This window comes from Stegastes partitus, unplaced genomic scaffold (assembly GCF_000690725.1).
Source record: "Stegastes partitus isolate 25-593 unplaced genomic scaffold, Stegastes_partitus-1.0.2 Scaffold168, whole genome shotgun sequence".
NCBI lineage: Eukaryota > Metazoa > Chordata > Actinopteri > Pomacentridae > Stegastes > Stegastes partitus.
The window spans coordinates 492159-505633 of record NW_007577899.1 but is presented as its reverse complement, the minus strand read 5'-3'; the positions used below and the strand labels follow the sequence as shown (position 1 = coordinate 505633).

Below are 13475 nucleotides of genomic sequence, written 5' to 3'. Positions count from 1 at the left end.
CAACAACATTATAAGCCATCAAAAACCTCAACTTTAATCTTAAATTTAATATTACAAAGCTGTAGTGACATGAAAACACCATCTTTCACCGCCGTCTTTCCTCTGTCGGTCCAGATAAACCTTCTGCTAAATTTCTAGAGCGGCTCGACACAAATGCAAATATAATATTAACGTTGCTAAACTGATAGGTCTCCGCTTTAGCTGTATTACCATAAACCGTGCACACTGTTTGCATAATGTTAGCGTTCAAGCATGCATCCGTGATCATAATGCTGGAGCTGATTTGTTCCTGCACAAACACATTATATAACAGCTAAAGGCAAGAATTTAATCTAAGTGAAGTTTTACGTGCAGACAACAGACAGGAAGGATTCAACTGAATGAGATTTCAGAGAGATGTTTATGCAAGGTTGCAGATGTAATCAAAAGTAAAAGGCCTCAGAGATTAAATGAAAGGGAGACTATTTTTTTTTTCTTTATGTTTTCATGAAAGCAAAGAATTGATTCTTTGACGAGTCATAAATAGGAAGATGTTCCTAAATTGTTGAATGGGTGATACAAAAGCAGAAACAGATGTGGGACCAGACTGAAATTAAACAAGGGCAGATGTGGCTTGTGGGCTGCTCGTTGCCCACCTCGTGTTTGGTTTCTCCAAAAAAACTCTGAAAAAGGTATTACATAAAAGCCTCTGGTCGGGTCTTTGTGTAACGGTACAATGCATTAGTGCAAGCTGCAATACCTCGAGCACTAGGTGGGTACACAGGTCCCCAGAGGGTTACATAAACAACATACACGGAACAAGTTTGACGCCTGCATCGCATTTTATCAGTTTGAGTCGACGCGGAGAGGAGCTTCGTGTGTGCACTAGTCTGCATGTGCTTTGTGAATTTTTCATCTCTGTGGCATGGAGGTTAACCTGATTCCCGAGGCTTTCTCAACCACACAAACAGAACATGAACACGCGCGCACAACACCGAACACACACAGGACAGCAGACGAGGGAATGGAGGTAATGACATTAGGGCTTTCGGAGACACGTTCTGAGCGTTACCTGATGAATCCAGGAAGCTCGCGTTCTTTTTTCAGACACGGAAAAAAACCAGACCTTTGGCTTTAAAAGGAATTTTAAAGTACAGCATGCATTTTGAAAGCTAGCAACGTGCACAAAGACAACATTTCGTCCTGTCCAGGTCCAACTCGGGGCGGCACAAACAAAATACGAAATGAATCACCGCAGCAACAACTAAGTGTCTCATCAAGGCACTCATGGCTCATCAGAGCAACTGTTACAGACCCGTGCTTTCCACCCACACCACGAGTTTATTCATCGCACACACACAAAGATCCATCATCGTCCAACGAGCAGATGAAGAAGCGCAAACACAAGCAGACCCCCCGACGGGCACTGCCAGCTTCTCCACGGCGCCACGGGCTGACTCCTCGTCTGTCGCAAGACAAAAACAGAAACTGGCCAAAAAGTTAGCCGCTTGTCACGCACGCAAACACAGATGCCAACACCCAGCAGGGTGAGCATAGGCTGGGACGTACTGTTTAGTTTCAGTTTGAGGTATCAGTTCGAGTTATTTCTGATGATGAAATGACAGCAGCTCTGAAAACCCAGTGAACGGAGTCAGTTCAGCTCTAAAGTCTGACGCTTGAATGAATAGTTTGACATATTGGGAACACTTTATCCACAGAGATCAAGGTCAAGGGGCACAAAGCTTTGTTTAAGTCCACTGCCATGCAGGTTTGTCAGTTTAATAACGTTCTGATTAAATGCAGCATCATCCATCAGTACTGGTTTACCTCGTCTTACAAACTTAAGCACATGATTTCGCTATTTCAAGCGACACAGAACATCAACGATTCCTTTCTGTGCTTGTAGAAACATACGTGTGACTTCAGAGGAACTAAAGGTTTTAGGGCATTTGGCTTTTGAAAGCAGCCATTTAATACCACTACTGTTTCCTTTGGAGCTATTTTTTTTTTTTACCAGAGCGCCGCGCTAACTTTTTGCACAGCGTGTATATGAAACCCAGCCATGTAGCTGTTCAGTCCTCTCCCACAGGAGAACAGCACAAAAGAGCTGAGAATGTGCAGGACAATGGCTGTGGAGCGAGCAGCAGGAACTAGAGGTGGGTTTAGAACTGGCTGGGAAACAGTGCATTCATAATTACTGGGGGGCTGCTCCTCTCCTATGAAACAATCTGCTGACCCCTCCCCAAACCGACTGTGACCCGACGACCCGCAGCGTGTCGCTCAGACTCGGCATAGACACGGTTTACAACTGAGCAGGAGTAACAGTGTAGGACAGCAGGAAGCACTGCAAGTAGTAGATACTGCAGCAAAACAGTGATAAAGGACATTAAAACATCCAAACAGAAAGTCTGTGTTACTCACTATTATCTCGAACAAGAAACCAGTACAAAGAAACATCACCTGTACATGCAGTACTACTCGGTGTGGACACAAACCATCAAACATCAAACTACAGCCAGTCTTAGAGCTCAGCAATAAACCACAGAAACATCCGTGAGTCAAAGTGCAGGCGGAGGTTAAACAGAGCAGACCATCTACAGACTAACTCAGGATGCTGGAGGATGATGCTGCACACACACTCAGAGGCAGACCTGCTGAATGTCAAGCCAGACCGACCAGCGACAATGTTTAGTTGCCTTTCACAGAGTTTTGGTCACAGTCTGGAAGAATTGTCACACGTAGAAGTCCAGCTACCTCTGTTGTATTAACCCTCTGAATCCAATGAATGTTTGTTTGTTTTTTTTAAATTCCAAAGCTGTAAAAACTGAAAACATCATTGGATTTTCAATGTTTCAACCATCTCCATCTGGAAAATGAACCAAAGCTTGTAATCAGAACATTTCATGAAAATCCGTTTATTCTACATGTCTCTTGTAAAAAAAAAAATAAAGCATTTGTTCTCAGCAGATTCTGAAAAAAGCAGATTTTGCACAACTTGGTGCAACCGTGAAGCCATCAGCTGTCATCAACAGTCACATGACAAACATGCTGAGACCTTTCAGCTGAACTGCAGGCTGTGTTTACGCAGAGACGAGTATGAAACAGATTAGAAATACAAGTAGTTAAATACTGATCGTATGTACAGCCTCTATTTGGTAACATTTAGAAAAATGGTGCACGAGTTGACTTTACATTTTTGTAAAATCATCCAAAAAAAATCAACTTTCTTTTTGTTTTATGATTAATAGCATAACTTTGTTGAACTGCACAGAAATCATTTCTCATTCAGTTCTCTCTACTTCTACGGCAGCGCTGCTTCCATGAAGGTACAAGACTTTACATTGCAGTAAAAAAAAAAACTGTAAATGTGAAAATGTGCACTTGGGTAATGTGAGTGTAACTATTTGGAGAAATACGGACAAGAGGTTGCTCTGGATGCGACTGGCAGCGAGTAAGAAAGCCGTAACCAGGAAATGGTTTAAATCCAACCCTCCGACAATCCAAGAGTGGATCAACATAATTCAAGAAATTTGCATTATGGAAAAACTCTCATTTACTCTCAGAGTTCAAAGGGACACGCTTTACAAGATCTGGACAAAGTATGTGAAGCCCATGAGGATGGAAACAGATTTCTATTGTAACGGTACTCGTCCCATAAATGAAAACATAAATAAATAAAGACATTAAAGCTTGGCAAACTGGCCGTGCTGTAGTCAGCTGCTGTTTGCCACCTGGATGCACTGCGCAGGTTAATTCTGCTGCTTTTCCTTTGCTAAGTCAAACTTCTGTGCCTGCGTGTGAACATACGTGTTCTGTGTAGCCGAGAACACCGTGTGACACGCATGAGCTCCACAGCGCTACCGGCGACTCCAGGGCCTCGGCTGAGCAGCTGGCCACATTCAGAGTCACAACGGTTCCTACTCGACTCCAACTTTGATCAAAGAGTGCGACGGCGCTCTGGAGGTGGCGGAGAGTTTGCACGCTAACGCACGCTAACGCACACGCTGACAGACGAGGGTGAAACGAGTTTGGACGCCGGGACTTTTTCACAGTCAATTTGATGATTAACGCTGATGTGAGGGACGGAGACAGGCAGACCGAAGCAGAGTCGACGCTGGAGGTGACCTTTGACAGCGTATCCTGTAACACCTGAAAGACACACACACACACACACACACACACACACACACATATACCAGTTGCCTCCCTCCCATCCTGCTTCAATCGAATCGAGTCTTATCAAATCCAATCAGACCCACTGAGGCGTTTCATTCAGCACTAGAGTGGATTATGCACATGGACGAAGGGGAATGGCCTCAATCCAAGTGTGTACATATAAAACAGAGCAAAACCCAGTTAGTGCGAGCGAGCCCACGTGTTTGTGCATGTGTGCGCTTCAGTCAATCTGTTGCTTTTTGTGTGGCTCTGCCCATCTGTGTAGGCTTAGGTGTACCGTGTGTGTGTGTGTGTGTGTGTGTGTATCACTTCATCCATTATTGTGGCTACTGTGAAACACTGCCAGCCAGACAGATTGGGCTTATGAAACACTTCCACAGCTGTGTTAAAGAACCCGTCCTGGGTCTAAAATCAACAGAATCGCTCCAGTTTAGCCACAAACGCGCTGAAATCATACCTGTATGAATCCTCGCTACCGAGCCGAGAAGTTCCCGAAAGAGGGAATCTGAAAACTCTGCAGCGTGTCACATTCGCACACATTCGTTTACAACATGCAGCAGCGTCCAAAGTGAAAGCGAGCATAAAAAAGTAGCTTTCTGCTGGTGTAGGCGTCACTTGTAGCACAGCAACCAGCGGACCACGCAGCCAAGCAGTTGCTGGAGGGATTTAATCTGTGATGGGTTATGTTTTTTTGGTGTGTGTGTGTGTGTGTGTGTGTGTGTGTGTGTGTGGTGGCTACAGCCTGAGAGAGAAAGGCTTAACCTCTGTGGCGCTGGGGAATTTAAAATAAATCAGTGCACATGCTTCAGATATACAGCCGCTGTATCAAGGTAAATGTCTCCTTCAGGTTAAACGCATAATACATTGCGACTGCCTGCTCATTTCCTCTTCCAAGCAACATGCGTTTTAATGCCAATTTTCAAGGTAAACATCAACATAATCATCTGCCAACTGCATTAACCTGCGAATGAAACGGTACATATTCATGTGCTGTACGCTGGTGGGTGGACTCGGATCACAGAACTCACCTAACGGGATCATCTGTGATGCAGCTAGAATATAAGACACCTGAGCGAAGACTGATTTCATCCGGTGATGTAACCGGACTTCTCCTTCAAGGTTCGCCCAGGAGCAGAGCATCCAGGGCTCGGGGTAAGTGTAACACAATGAACAGTGTTCGTTACAGACATTTTTAAATCAGTGGGGGCGGTAAGCTTGGCTCTGGGTGCTGGTTTCACTCTAGTCCACACCTACTCAGTCCTGCTGGCGGTATCACTTCTTGTGACCCCCGTGACTGAGACTGAGACATCACACCAGGGGTTCCTACAGTGTTCCTCATAGGACTCCGCTACACACTGGACACTGTAGCTATATATCAGGGCTGCACGGTTAAAATCAAACATTAAATCACAATGTTGGCTTCTTGAAACTAAAAGAACAAGATCAGCGATGATGACGTGTAAAATGCTTCAGTCATAGAAGACAGCCCATGAACACCCTCTCCAGCCAGGGTCCATGCCATAGACAACATGAGAGGTGTTTAGGCAACAGCAGGAAACTATAGATGTTTAAATGATTTTGGAATCCATCCATCCACCGTCTATACATCGCTTAATCCTCACTAGGGTCATGGGGGGCTGGAGCCTATCCCAGCTGACTCAGGGTGAAGACTGGGGACACCCTGGACAGGTCACCAGTCTATCACAGGGCTACACTTAGAGACAGACAACCAAGCACACTCACATTCACACCTACGGACAATTTAGAATCACCAATTAACCTCAGCATGTTTTTGGACTGTGTGGGAGGAAGCCGGAGAACCCGGAGAGAACCCACGCTGCACGGGGAGAACATGGAGACTCCACACAGAAAGATTCCGGTGCCCCCACCGGGACGCGAACCGGCGACCTTCTTGCTGCGAGGCAACAGTGCTACCAACTGCGCCACCTTGCAGCCCCTGATTTTGGAATGTATCACAAAATATTCCAAATATGTCGACATATTTTGTACCTAAAATCGATGAATAAATGCAGTAAATAAGTTCAATATTGATAAAAATAATAATCCTGATGATTATTCGGGCCGTCGTTGTGCAGCTCTGCTTTATAAATACTTACAATTATGTCTGCTGACTGACTTCAATACGTCCAGAAGACGATGACAAATATGATCTGCAGAGTCTGTTTAAGCCTATTCAGGACTTTTGGGGCCTCTTGGACCCCAGGCCATTGGGTTTAGGTGACAGGACATTTGTCATGCATTTGGAACCAAAAATACGTCAACTTATTTACCGTCGTATAAAAGTCTGTAATGAACACCAACAAATGTTTTGCACGTATTCTTCCTTGGACCCTGAAAGACCTTCTGGCAACATCAAAGTCCTGAGTAGGGTGAAGCATGTACAAGTTTCACATTAATGTTTATTTATTTCAACGTTTGTGACGTGAAACGTCAGGTTTCGAGCAGAAAAGCCGACCGTGCCGAACAGCAGAGGAGGTTTGTTAACAAAAATGGCGGCGAACAGAAACTAAGCGATGACTCAGCTAAAAACAGTTGTAGTGATTCAGCTTCAATGATTCAAATCGATGATGTCTAAGCATCAGCGCTTTGAAACCGGGCCGGGGTCAACGGAAACAAAAGCAGTCAATTAAATATGAAGGATTTCTGTTTTTTAGCAGGTAGAAATGACCGACCAATGAGGTTGCAGGACGCACACGTCGTCCGTTTACTTCAGGAACGTTTTCCTGTGCGGTTAGAAAGCAGCGTCTGTAAATGGACACCAGAACAGAGCAGGAAAGTGGGCGGCAGGACGATGCACGATGCAGCCGTAGTGCAGATTACAGGCGCTGATGTAACTGCCGTGATGACAGCGGCTCTGTAACTCGGAGCTTCCTGGGAGCCCAGCGTACACATGGTGGAGATAAACACAAGAGCAGCAGGTGGGGGAGGAAACAAAAGGCAGAGGTGGTCTGACAGTGAAGCATCTCTTCCCTCTGCAGCCAGGAGGCCTGTCAGCGGATCCACCGCTGCAGGAAGCCACCGCTTCAGTCGTCGGCTGTTTTTCATGACATCCGAGTCGATGGTTTAAGACCACACGCGTTGGTTTTCAGCGGGTCTCAGTTACCCAGTGAGCTGTGTTGACATGCATCAGGTCAGCCTGATACCTTATTTATTAAATATCAGACGCTGCTGCTGGCAGTGAACTTATGCTCCTAAATGAATGGACCCACATCCTGTCTGATGGACGATACAACCGACTTCACTTTGAGAGCATTTTGTTTTTCTCAAGAAGGTCTTCAAAGTCTTCGGTTACGGTAACTACACAGGCTGAATAACATTAAAACTGCAATATGGCCAAGAACAACATCCAAACCACAAGAGCTGACATTTTTCAGTCATATAAATGAAGCATTGTGGTGCAACAGAGACGTCAAATCCTCTGAAACATCAGGGAACGAGCTCGTTTGGTATCAACCACACCCTTTATTTGCATGACTTAGTTAAATGGCAACTGTAAAAGCTCACACTGTAGATCTGAATTTAGATAATCAGCAGTCAAGTCTGGAAAACCAAATGAACAATAACACATATAGAATCTTTCTTTTACTTTTTATGAATCACAATTAATGTTCTTTATTATGAGTATTTTATTTTACTACCATGTCTTAAATGCATTCTGGTTTTATGAGTTTGAAAGCTGTAAATATTAATTGTACAGGGCACGTAAAAGCTTTAAAGAATGATTGCGTTGTCAGATTTCCGATGGTCCTTGAACTACTCATCTGTGACAGAAACCAAAAACAATCTGAGGCCACTTGTTGTACATGTTGTTTGCAGGTTTTCTAAATATTGGATGCTGACGCTACAAACAGTTTTGTCTTTTTTTATTAAACAGTCAACATGTAAATAAATATTTTCCTTTAAGTTTGACTAAATACTGTGTGTAACTGAACTACACAAGAAATCTGTACGACAACAATTCTATTATATTTACATTTGTTTTTCCAAATATCTGTAAAGTAATATAATGTTAGCAGATTTCGTAGAATCAAAAAAAAAGTAGAGTTTTAAAGTTAAACACTGTGAAAATGACCATTTGGAAAACTTTAGACTTTTAAGGTGGATGTTATTTACAGTTTTGACCTTTTGTTTTTTTTACGGTTAACGTGTGAAGTCATTCTTTTTTTTTTTCCACCACGATTTTACAAAATGTTATCTGTAATTTCACAAAACAGAGAAATTCTGCAAAATAACAGCTAGCTGTTAAAGGGGACGCAACGCAAACTTCACCGGTTCTCACATTAAAGCCAAGTCAGTAGCGATGAACACGATGAAAATAATAAAAGCAATTAAAACTTGAATTTACTACGAAACAGCACATCACTGAAAGTTAGAGTGAAGTCACAAAAATGGGTTTAAGTTAAAGTCAGGAGGATGTGAATCTGGGCTCGTATGGACGGTTCTGCTTCGTGGCTCAGAGCCGGACCCAAAAAGTAATCATTAAATCAGTCAATCAGTTCTGAAACGAGCAGAGCAGTGGACAGATGTGATAAACGCAGCAAGAAGCTGAACTCTGGAGGCAAAAGAGCAACTTTTGGGCTTTGTTTAACTGCAGAAGTCAAACTCAGAGAAAATAAGTTTATGATTCATCTTTTCCAGGTACATATGTGCGCTATGTTGTCATGCCTTTTTAGTTTTCTGTATTTTCATCGTGATCACAGATGAGGCACAAAAACAGCTTGTTATTGATGATTCATGCATTTAGTCACTGATTTACTTCAACACAGACACAGTCGTCCTCACATTTATTTTCCATTAAAGAAAAGGAAAAAATCACAAAAGTCACTCAAATAACTAGAAACTGAAAAAAGTTATAATAAATAAAAATTTGCTAAATTACAATTTAGTGAAATAAGGCATTGTTTTTGAATTGTGGTTGAACAGAAATACATTAAAATATATATATATATATATATATATATATATATTTTTTTTTTTTTTTTTTTTTTTTAAATGTATTTCTGTTGAACCACAATTCAAAAGCAATGTCATGATTTTCATTAATTTTTTATAATTACTTTTGTCAACTTCAACATATTCTAGAGACAGCTGGGGTTTTTTTTTCCTTCTTTAATGGAAGGCTATGAATACATCTGAGGACGACTGGACTTGCATGCATGGTGTTCATCACATTTAAATCAGACAAACTTTCAGGAAGCCAACTTCTTCTTCTTCATCTTTTATTAGGTTCTCCTTTTTTCTGACTGTCTTTATAATCTGCTTTAGTAATCTTAACTGCTTTTGTTTGACCCTGTAGCACTTTGAGATTGTGAAAATATAAAGTGCAATATAAATATAATTATTATTATTATTATTGTCCACATTCTTACTAACAGGAATAATGACAAATAAAAGCTAAATGAAGCGCTTTGTAAATGTTTCTGACCACTAAAAACATGAAGAAAAAAAAGTGAGTTCCCAGCACTGAGTGTTGTTTCAGTGGTTAAACTGTAAAATTATTTTGCCTTAAACCAGAACAAAGAGGTCGTGAACTGATTCCTGATGAATGATGAGCATCCGTCATCAGGACTCTGGTGTTTCAGAGCACATGAAACCAAAAGTGGGTCGACAGGAAGCAGATCAGATGAGTCTGCTGCGGTCGGAGCAACGTTTCGATTCCTCATTTTGTGAGGTGGCAGAAGTAACCAAACTCGACACCGGCCTTTCATTTATGGGTGAGACGGAGTGAATATGTGGGCTTCATCACTTCCACCTTAAAAACAACACCTTCCTCTGAAGCTCCAGTTCAGGGTGATCAGGAGGATTTTTTTTTTTCTATTGTCTGCTGAAATGTGTGACAACAAACAGCTTGTTAACATGGAAGTGGAGAAAGTCAGTGTAAAAAAAAAAGAAAAGAAAAAGAAAAGAAAAAGCAGGGCGCTGGCATGTTGTGATTGTTTTAAGTTCCACCAGTTTAACACTGATCTTCCCGAAAACTGTGTTTGACTCAGCGCCTGCAAACAGTCGACCACAAACATTCCCCTGGCGGCGGCGGACAACCGACACCGCCGACACACACACACACACACACACACAGAGGAAGTGAACCCGAGAGAGGAAGCACATTTCTGCTGCGCTGCCCAGTTTTTTTCTCTCTCTCTGTCCAAGAAGACGGATCGATACGTATCACAGAGGAGGCCGGCTCCCAAAAAGCTGAGTCAAGGCAGACAAGCTTGTGTACATGTAAGGAGCCGTCCGAGCTGAAACGACAGCGTTTTCCTGAACCCAGAACGTCCTCGTGTTTCAGACGTGTCCTCAGAAAGACACACAAGCAGCAAAAGTATTCGCTGCAAGGGAAGAATGCACGCTGTTGGGGGATAATACGAGAGGAATGCAGCCTCACAGGAAACCGACTGACAGCTGTCATGGTGCACAAGCGTCACTCTCTCCTGATGCACTGTACATGAGTCAGAGGGGTCTGGATGCAGCCGATGGACGGAGATTCAACTCATGCACGGAGCACAAATTGCTAAAAATTAGAGCTCAACAGGAAATTAATTTGCAACTCGTCTGACAGCTAAAATCCAGTTTCCTTTGTAACCCTCTGAACCCCTAAACTAGTCGGCGTTGTGTTCAAACACAATAAAAACAGAAGGAATCAACGGCTTTGGACCTTTGTGGCTGTTTTTGAGCTACTCGTTGGTGACATGAGGCTGGAAAACTTCACCAGATCTCATCTAAATGTAAAAACAAAGTGCTCGAACAAGTTGACTGGATTCTGTAAAAAAACAAACTAAAACATCTGCACTGCAGGACACAATCTGGAAGCTAACAGAGAAAAGTGTAGCTGAATTGGGTTGGACTGCAGGCTGTGTTTACACCGAACAGACGACGTATGCAGACAAATTCAAAATCTAAAAATATTAACAGCATGTAGAGACACAACTTGTTTCAAGTCCCAGAACTTGGAAAACTGCTGCACCGGCTGAGTTTCAGTTTTTGTAAAGTAAAAAAATAAAATAAATCCAACTTTCTCGAGGAAAAATGAGCAAAAACTAGAAACTACTGAGCGTCAAACAGAAACGCTAAATGAGCTTCTCAGATGTGAGGATTTGTTGGTTTTGGAATAAAGAGTCGAAACCTTTTTTCAAAAAACATCAACATCAGGCTGAAAATATTAACTTTGGACTTTAACTTTGGTCAAATAAGCGCTTACAGGCTCCTCAGCGTTTGCAATCGAGACACCATCAGGAGATGAAAAACCAGCCACGAGGCCGGTTACTGGGGAGGAAGAGGAGTTCTGGTCCCACACATCCATTCATAAAAGCCCAGCCCTTCCCCATCCGCTCACACACTGGGTCACAGGTGGTCACCGCTGGCTCGTCCTGTCGCCTCAGAACATTCCAGATCGTCCACAAGAACTCACATCCACTTAAAAAAAACCCCCAGAAACTATAAGAACTTAGTGAGAGCGTAGATGAGTGAAGCCGGCCTGTACGGGGGCGCTGAGGGGATTTCAGGCAGCAGCAGCAGCACTAAACCCAATCCAATTAGGTTAATCAATGGTGTGTTAAATGCCCTCTCGAGGACGGAAAACTCACCGATTCGCCACTTAAAAGTCAAGTTCATGACTCAGATGTGTGGAGTAAACAAGGCATTGCTCATTTCACATGCCTCACTCCTCTCTGAGGGGCTCACGGATACAAGACAAGCGTCCACGAGCCTCATTTGAAGCACATTATTTGGATTTTTACTTCATTTAAAAGCGATTCTAGAGAGTTGATTGGCCCATTTAACTTGTATGTCCATAGGGGCCGTGAACGCATCAGCTTTTTTCCCCCCAATTTGAAGCCTGGAAACTAGATTTTACAGGCAGGCTGTGAAGTGGTCTCTCACATTCATCATGTAACGGTATGCAAGGAGAGAAATGATCCATGAATGGGGAGGCGGGCTGACTCCCAGCATGAATGAGCCACACTCCGGGGATTAACGCAAAGATGCCCAGAAAAAAAAAAAAAAAAAGAAAAGAAAATTAAAGATTTTTAAGAAGAAGAGGAGAGAGTTGAGGAGAGCTGTACTCACCCCGGGCAGCAAAATGAGTCAGCTACAGACTGGAGAGAGATGGATGTCTGCGGGGAGATAATTTCCTCTGGATCTCGCAGAAATCTGCTCTGTGGGGATCTGGACAGAGGAGACGGCGCAGGAAGGAGGAAAAGGAAAAAAAAAAAGTCCACCTCGTCGGGCTGGTGCTGGGTCACTTTGGCTCAGTGATGGACGCGTTTCATCAGCGTGGGAAAACCCGCGGCCGTGGAGGGGACGCGCGCCGGACGAGCTGTCAGTCACAGTTATGGGAGAATAAAGCAGAAAGGCAGGTCGTGATTCCTCCGTGCGTCCGCCGCGTCGCTCTCCGCTGCTCTGGAACCGGCCGCTGAAACGTGGAAACGCCTTTTCTCTCCCCCCTCTGTCTCTCTCTCTCTCCCCCCTCCTCCCTCTCTCTCTCTCTCTCTCTCTCTCTCGGTCACGGTTAAGCACGCTGTCTGATTCGTCCAGAGATCGTCTCTGATCAGGGATGTCTCACTCTGTCACAAAAATAGATACCGAATGGATCGATGATAATTTCTCCAAATTGTGATTGTATTGAATGTATGGAATCTTAGGAGTGCCATAATAAAAAAAAATTAAAAATCTGTTTTCTTTAAAAAATTAAAAAACAAATAAATAAAAAGTAAATACATGTGTAAATATAAAGAGAAATAATAAAAGAATGAATTAAAAAATAAAATAAAATGTGGAAATATAAAGGTGAATTTTATCTTTGCTTTTCCATTTTCATTTGTCATGTTTGTTCTTTTTTGTCATTTTTTTCCTTTTTATCATTTTTTTCTTTTTGTTATGTTTTTTTCCTTTTGTCATTTTTTTCTTTTTTGTGATTTTTTTCTTTTTTGTCATTGTTTTTTCATATTTTTTTTTCCTGTTTTGTCATTGCTTTTTCTTTTTCATTGCTTTTGATTTTTTCCATTTTGCCACTGTTTTTACTTGATGGACTGAGCTGTCAATCAAAAGCCTTTGGGCGGGGCTTTCTGTCCAGGTGAGTAGCCGATACCTGATCACAGGATTCCTGCTCGACGCTAGCTCCTAGCGCGGCTAAAGGGAAGTGACGTCACCTTGGCACTGAGAGGAAGTACACAATTGTTGAAAGTTCTTGTTGAACACCTCTCCTTAATTCCTCCACATATTCCATTTTTAGTTCCTCTCAGCACCAAGGTGACGTCACTTCCCTTTATTCTTTTATTTATTCCTCTTTATATTTACCCACTTAT

At 42.8% G+C, this 13475-nt stretch overlaps 1 protein-coding gene across 1 annotated transcript in view; it reads right to left on the bottom strand.

The window, feature by feature from the left end:
- The window catches only part of pea15 (proliferation and apoptosis adaptor protein 15), a 54458-nt gene extending 41861 nt beyond the window's left edge, over nt 1-12597 (bottom strand). Inside the window, exon 1 of the mRNA XM_008279713.1 lies at nt 12238-12597. The gene's annotated coding sequence lies outside the window, so the exon portion shown is untranslated. The remainder of the gene's footprint in view (nt 1-12237) is intronic.
- Between the last annotated feature and the right edge of the window lie 878 nt (nt 12598-13475).